The sequence below is a fragment of the Physeter macrocephalus genome, chromosome 6, assembly GCF_002837175.3.
Source record: "Physeter macrocephalus isolate SW-GA chromosome 6, ASM283717v5, whole genome shotgun sequence".
Taxonomy (NCBI): domain Eukaryota; kingdom Metazoa; phylum Chordata; class Mammalia; order Artiodactyla; family Physeteridae; genus Physeter; species Physeter macrocephalus.
The window spans coordinates 62,682,063-62,689,212 of NC_041219.1; the positions used below are offsets into that span (position 1 = coordinate 62,682,063).

The 7,150-nt window shown below is 38.8% G+C and overlaps 1 pseudogene; it reads left to right on the top strand.

The window, feature by feature from the left end:
• Positions 1 to 2,971: 2,971 nt before the first annotated feature.
• Positions 2,972 to 3,638, top strand: LOC102994035 (calcium load-activated calcium channel-like; annotated as a pseudogene).
• The last annotated feature ends 3,512 nt before the right edge of the window (positions 3,639 to 7,150 follow it).

Sequence of the window (7,150 nt, forward strand, 5' to 3'; positions counted from 1 at the left end):
AAAAAAAAAAAAAAAAAAAAATACTTTATTGCTAAAAAATGCTAACTCTCATGTAAGCCTTCAGAAAGTCATAATCGTTTTGCTGGTGGAGGGTTCAAATATTTCGAGAATTACCAAAATGTAACACAGAGACACAAATTGAGTAAATGCTGTTGGAAAAATGGCACCAATAGACCTGCTCGAGGCAGGGTTGCCACAGACCTTCAATTTGTAAAAAATACTCAATGTCTGTGAAGCGTAATAAAGCAAAATGCAATAAAATGAGGTGTGCTTGTACACGACAGTCTGGCAAAGACAAAATTATAAGAATAGTTGCCAAGGTTAAAGGGGAAGAAAGGGTTTAACTACAAAGGGGCAGCAAAAGGGAATTTTTGGAGTGATGCACATAAATGTTCTCTATTCTAAATATGGTTTTGGTTACACAAATCTATATATGTGTTAAAACTCACAGAACTGGACACCCCCAAAATTCAATGTGTGTAAATATTTTTAATTTAAAGTAATAAAAACTATTTTAAAATGAGAGATGTCTACAATATATATTGCTTATTATAAGAAGTCACAAATGTGTGAACGTGTATGTGTGTATCATGTGTGTTTGTATGCATGTATTTTGTGAATATAGAAATATCTTTTAAAAATTTTAATTTAAATGGGTATAGAAATACCTTTAAGGATCTGAAGCAAACTTTTTTGTGACAAGAAAATGTTTTAATCTTTTCATACACTCTGTTCACTTATTCAATAACTATTTATAACTTGGCAAGTATTCTGGAAGGAACCAAGGACACAACAGTCAGTGATACAAACCATTGCTGACTAATAATATTAAAAATATACAACGTGTGTCCAGTGTATATGCCAAGTGAGTTACATCTGGGTTTTTGCTTAAAGAGGTGATGAGAGCTGCCCGGACTATTACAGCTAAGAAGTGGAAGAGGCAACATTCAAACCAGGTTTGCTGTCTCTAGAGCCCAAGCTCTAAACCACAGTGCTATCAGGCTTTTCTGGCAGATAATGTTTGTTAAGTTACAAGTGTGACAAATGAAATAGAAAGTAAATCTAAGGCACCCAACCTTGCAGGGGGACAGAGAAGACCATTGTGGCCATGACATTTTAGCTGAATAAGAGTTAGCTAAGGAAAGCTGGAGCAGTTGAGGAGATTGTGCAGCAAAGCAGAGGAAAAGTAGGGGCAAGGTGCAAAGAAACTAAAAAACAAGTAACAGCAACCAGAGCCCCGCCCCCCCTCCCCCCCCCAGACAAAACCAAAAACAAAACAAAACTTGTAGGGCTAAAATCAAGTGGTGGGAGGAGTGAGAAAGGGCAAGTAGTAAGATGCAGGCTTACTGAGGAACCTCGTTAATAACACGGAACTTTAAGCGCAAAGGCACATAATCCTACCGCCGAAACATGGGTTTCTGTATTTGAAGCAAACTCTTTAACAAAAGCAGAACTGGGGAGGAGTGGAAAAATCTTACTTACAGTGAGTAAATTTTTTAATGATATTTGTTACAACAAACTTGTATAAAATTTGTAACATTGGTTAAGATTTGTATGATGAGAGAAACAGGCCCAGATAAATTGAGGTGTCTTGTTCAAAGTCATACTGTGACAGAATCAAGAGGATTCTTACATATGCCTAATGTTCTTTTCAATAAATGACAATGAATTCAAAAGAAAGTCAGAAAGGGGAGACTGGCGTTTGGGCAAGACTGTATTAAGGAAGAGGTATTTGGGGTCATACGTTAAAGGACAGAAAAAATTTAAAAGGTGGAGATAACAGGAAAGCATTTTTGGTAAAGAGACTATCTTGAGTATAACAGGAAAAAAATGAAGCTTGTTATTTTAGCCGTTCCAAATATTTATCTAAATAACCGTTCCAGGTTATTTAGATCGATTATATAGGTATACCTACAGTATTAGCAGAAGGTGATGTAGAGATGTTACAGGGCATGAGAGCTTTGAAAAGACTGTATGGGGTTTGGGAATTGGGAAAAATGAGTAATACATTAACAGCCTTCAGAGAAGCCAGAAGAGATTAAGCCATCTTAGTCTGAGGATGGACAATGACAAGCTGTGCTTTCCAAAATAGGTAGTTACTTCCCAAAAATGTATTTCAAAATTTGGCTGGGTTTATTTGCAGGGAAACTTATGTTTAGCTCAATTAAACAACGATGTTTCACACGTACTGGGTTTCAAAGAACTTTTGGTGCTCTGGAAACTAAGAAGGGTCCTGACATTATCCTTCTCATCAGTTATTTAGCAACAATCTCAGCTGTTCTGGGATGCTATTTCCAGAGCTTCCTGGCACATAATAATAATAGTAGCCTTTTGCCCACACTATGTAATATATTAAGGAAAGACAAATCGTGGGTCTGCGGTTGTTTGGGAGTAGGATGCGCCAGCCGATCAGCACTGTTTACCAATTGGATTTAGGATTTGTACTTGGTTTGGTGGAGCCAGGTAAGTTTGACAATTAAGTCTGATCACATAAAGGTATTATGTCTAATATGACCAGCTCACCACAAGAGACCCGGACCAGGAGCAGTCTTTGGGCTTTCTGTTAATAGGTGCTTTGCACACACAATAGTCGTGGTTTGAGACCTGGAGACAAAGCATGTCTTATCCAACCTAGCAGTGAGTAGACAAAGAAAACTGGACATGAAATTTTCAGGCACTTTAAATGCATATCCTTTTCCTGATATTGTTGTCCTGTATCCTTTGCTTGTAATAAAACTGTTCCATGAGTATAAGTGATTTGAGTCCTGTGAGTCTTTTCAGCAATTAGTATCAGAACTCCTCAGGTAATTAATGAACAGAGCAAGGGGGATAGAAAGGCACAAAGAAGCTCTCTGAAGGGCAAACATTTATTTTTTCAGCTTTTATTGAATGTTTATAGTTGCAAAAATCTCACTTGGCAATTGACAGACAAAAACAACTCAGGACTCTGTGATCCTGAAATCTAGGGAAGTCGTTTTTTCTTCTCTTTTCCTGGCTTTTGAAGAGCTTCCCCCCATCCCCCAGGGGATGGGAGTGTAGAGACAGAAGCCTCAGATGAACGCCCGGTTCGTGGACACACTGCTCATCATCGTTGTCTTCTTGTGCCTCCTGTTCTCACCAAGGGAGTAACCGGGGTCCTGGTTTACAGGACAGACAAGTACAGGAGACTGAAGGCAGAAGTGGAAAAACAGGGCAAAAAACTGGAAAGAAGAAAGAAACAGTAAGAGTCAGCTGGTAGAAAGGAAGGAAGAAAGGGAGAAAGGAAGGAAGGAAGGAAGGAAGAGAAAATGGGCAAAAAGAGAAACTGAAGAATAACAACGGAGACGGTCTGAAGGAAATCCGTGTTTGCAACTGGCGTTTGTTTTACTGCCCAAATGGGAATGTTCAATTCCATATTTGATGGTAGAATGGTGACAAAGGTCCCCTTTCATCCCCCTTTCCTACATCCAAGGACTATCTCATGGAAGTCAGCTGGAGGATGACAACACAGACTGTTCCTTCATCTTCCTGTGTATTCTCTCTACCATGTAATTGGATGGAACATCCAGAAGATTCTCAGCCTTGCCCCTTCACAAGCTGCCACCAAGCAGGCAGGTGCATTTCTTGGCCCTCCACCTTCTTCTGGTAGATTCTTGTGAAATCAAGAAGAACCCTATAATTCCTGTCATCAGACTGGCAACTACTTTGTAGCAAGAGCCATAGGCAGCCTTAACATTTGGGCCACTTTCTAGTTTTGAGTTATTTCCAGACTTTTTGGGTATGATTCAAATGAGAATGGCACCTAAGAAATATGATCGAGCTTTTAGTCACAGATTATTTTTTTTTAAACAAGTGTGTTGACTAGATAAACTCAGGCGATGTTTATGTAATGAGAAACAAAATCTTGTTTTGCTTATATGAATATTTCCTGTGGGACCAACTCTCAAGTATGTGCTGTGGGCTATGTATCATGGAAGTTGGCTCTCCATGAGCATTTAGAGATGTGGAAGAAAAACTGAGTTTCTGTAACTCTTAATTGGAACTGTTTATTGTATTTTTTTCAAGGCAAATGTATGACCTGAGATCAATAAAGAGGCCAAAATTTTAGCTATTTCACCTACAAGAAGACATCTGTTTTGTTTTATTTCTAGATACACATTTTTAGTAATTTGATCATAAGGGTGAACATTGGCCACAAAGGGGCAATGTTTTAAATCTTATCATACTTGCCTCATATGTTCAGCATATAGAATTGTCCTATTATAAGAACAGGAAAGTAGGAGAAGAAAGGAAAGTAATGACTCATGGGAGTAAAAAAATGAGGGTCCTAAGCAGTTTCCTTCATACCCAAGTACAATCTATTGGATCTTGGGGAGGCATTCTTAGTCCTCCCTGGAGGCAAGGTCATAGTTAAATGTGGTTAATCTTGTGGAGCTTCCTTTTAGTCACAATGGCCTTCAGTTCCTGCCATGCTCCTTTGTAAAGGATAAGAGGATGCTTATACCGTGATCTTCCCCTCCTAATCCATGGAATTGGAAATCCTGTATGGAGTCATAATGCTAGTAATAAATATACACATTTATCAGTTAAAAAAAAAAGACTCAGACATGAAATTATCCTACAACAATTCAGATGCTCATTAATAACTCATTACTAACTACTCAGAAAGAGTAAAATGTAATCAAGCTAACAGAGGGGAAAAGGCAAAATAATAAAAGTGATTCAATACAAAAGAAGTCAAGAAAGAAAAGAAAAAGAAGTACAGGATAAGTGAAATAAATAGAAAAGAAGTAGTGAGATAGAATAATAAAACTCAAAATACACCCATAATTAGATTAAATGTAAATGGTCTCAATGTTTTAATTTTTTTCAAAAATATGTTTTTAGGATGAATTTAAAGATAGCAACTATATACTACTTACAACTAACACATGTAAAATATAAGGTTACATATGTCCTCTGCCCAGTGATCCCACCTCCCAGTATTCATGGCCTTTTCTAGTCTCCCCTCCTTGAATCTGGGATGAAATCTATGGCTTGCTTTGAGCAATAAAATGTAATATAAGTGATGCTTTGTGACTTCCAAGGGTAGGTCAAAATAAGCCTTGTATCATGTACCTAATTTCTTAGAAAATATGCTCTGGGGAAAGATAGTCACCGTGTAAGAAGTATAAATACTTTAAAATTACCATGCTTTCAGAAATATAGATTGAAAGGAACTGTACCCAAGTAATATACCCAATAAGCCTCATCTGTACCTGGACATAATTCAGATAATGAGATCCTGGACTTCAGGAAGGAACTTAATGCCACAGTGGAATGAGATTTTGGGGACCTCGATGGATAGATCCAGGTGGAAGGGATAGAAACCACTGCAGGCCACAGAGCAAACTGTGTGTGGTAACCAGCTTTTCAATCATAGCCCTTAGTGAATCACACTTCCCAGTACTTGCACTCTTGTGCAGCCTCATCCTCCTTGATTCTGAGCCAACCCTCTAACTCACTTTGGACTAAGAATACAGCAGAGTCAGTGCTACATGACCTCCACAACCAGGTCACAGGAAGTCTGCAGCTTCTGCCTTAGTCTCTTGCAACATGCCCCTGGGAGAAGCTAGCCACCATGCAAGAAATCCAGCTATTCTGAGCTTGACATGCTGTGAAAAAGCCTGAGCTAGCCACATACAGAGGTCCTGTGAAGAAAGAGTGGTGACTGATCATCCCTCAGCTACTTCACCCACTCCAGCTGAGAGGTCAAACAAGTGAGGGAAGAAGATATTTTGGATGTCCAGCCAAATCAAGCCCACACATGATTCCAGCATCAGTCACCATATGACTGCGGCTGCATGAGGGGCCCCCCTCCAAATAAGAACTACTGAGCTGAGCCACGAGAGACAATAATACATTGTTGTTTTAAGACCCTAAGGTTTGGGGTTTGTTATACATCAATAAATAACTGACACAGGACTAAAGGGATGCAGGGCTTCCCTGGTGGCACAGTGGTTGGGAGTCCACCTGCTGATGCAGGGGACACGGGTTCATGCCCCGGTCTGGGAGGATCCCACATGCCGTGGAGCGGCTGGACCCGTGGGCCAAGGCTGCTGAGCCTGCACGTCCAGAGCCTGTGCTCTGCGGTGGGAGAGGCCACGGCAGTGAGAGGCCCACATACCTCAGAAAAAAATAAAAAATAAAGGGATGGAAAATAAATATACTACACAAATACTAGCCAAAAGCGGGTTGTTGTAACTATATTAACATCAGACAAAGGAGACAAAATGTGAAAATATTTAATATACATTAAGAGGAAACTTTCGCAATGATAAAAGATTTATTAATTCACTAGTGACATAAAAATTTTATATGTGTACACCTAATAACACATCCTCGAAGTATATAAAGTTAAAAGTAATAGAACTTTAAGGAGAAACAGACAAATCCACAATCACCCTGGGCAACTTTAATAACCTCTCTCATTAACTATAGATGAAGCAGAGGAAAACTATCATTAAGGATAGAAGATAACAGCATCATACACACGATAAAGTGGGGTTTATCCCAGGAACGCAAGGGTTCTCCAATATATGCAAATCAATCAATGTGATAAACCATATTAACAAGTGAAGGAGAAAAACCATACGATCATCTCAATAGATGCAGAAAAAGCTTTCAACAAAATTCAACACCCATTTATGATAAGGAAACTCTTCAGAAAGTAGGCATAGAGAGAACCTACCTCAACATAATAAAGGCGATGTATGACAAACCCACAGACAACATCATTCTCAATGGTGAAAAACTGAAACCATTTCCTCTAAGATCAGGAACAAGACAAGGTTGTCCACTCTCATGACTATTATTCAACATAATTTTGAGCATCATACACACGATAAAGTGGGGTTTATCCCAGGAACGCAAGGGTTCTCCAATATATGCAAATCAATCAATGTGATAAACCATATTAACAAGTGAAGGCCTGCATTCCTATACACTAATGATGCAAAATCTGAACGAGAAATTAAGGAAACACTCCAATTTACCATTGCAAAAAAAGGAATAAAATACCTAGGAATAAACCTCCTTAGGGAGACAAAAGACCTGTATGCAGAAAACTATAAGACACTGATGAAAGAAATTAAAGATGATACAAATAGATGGAGAGATATACCATGTTCTT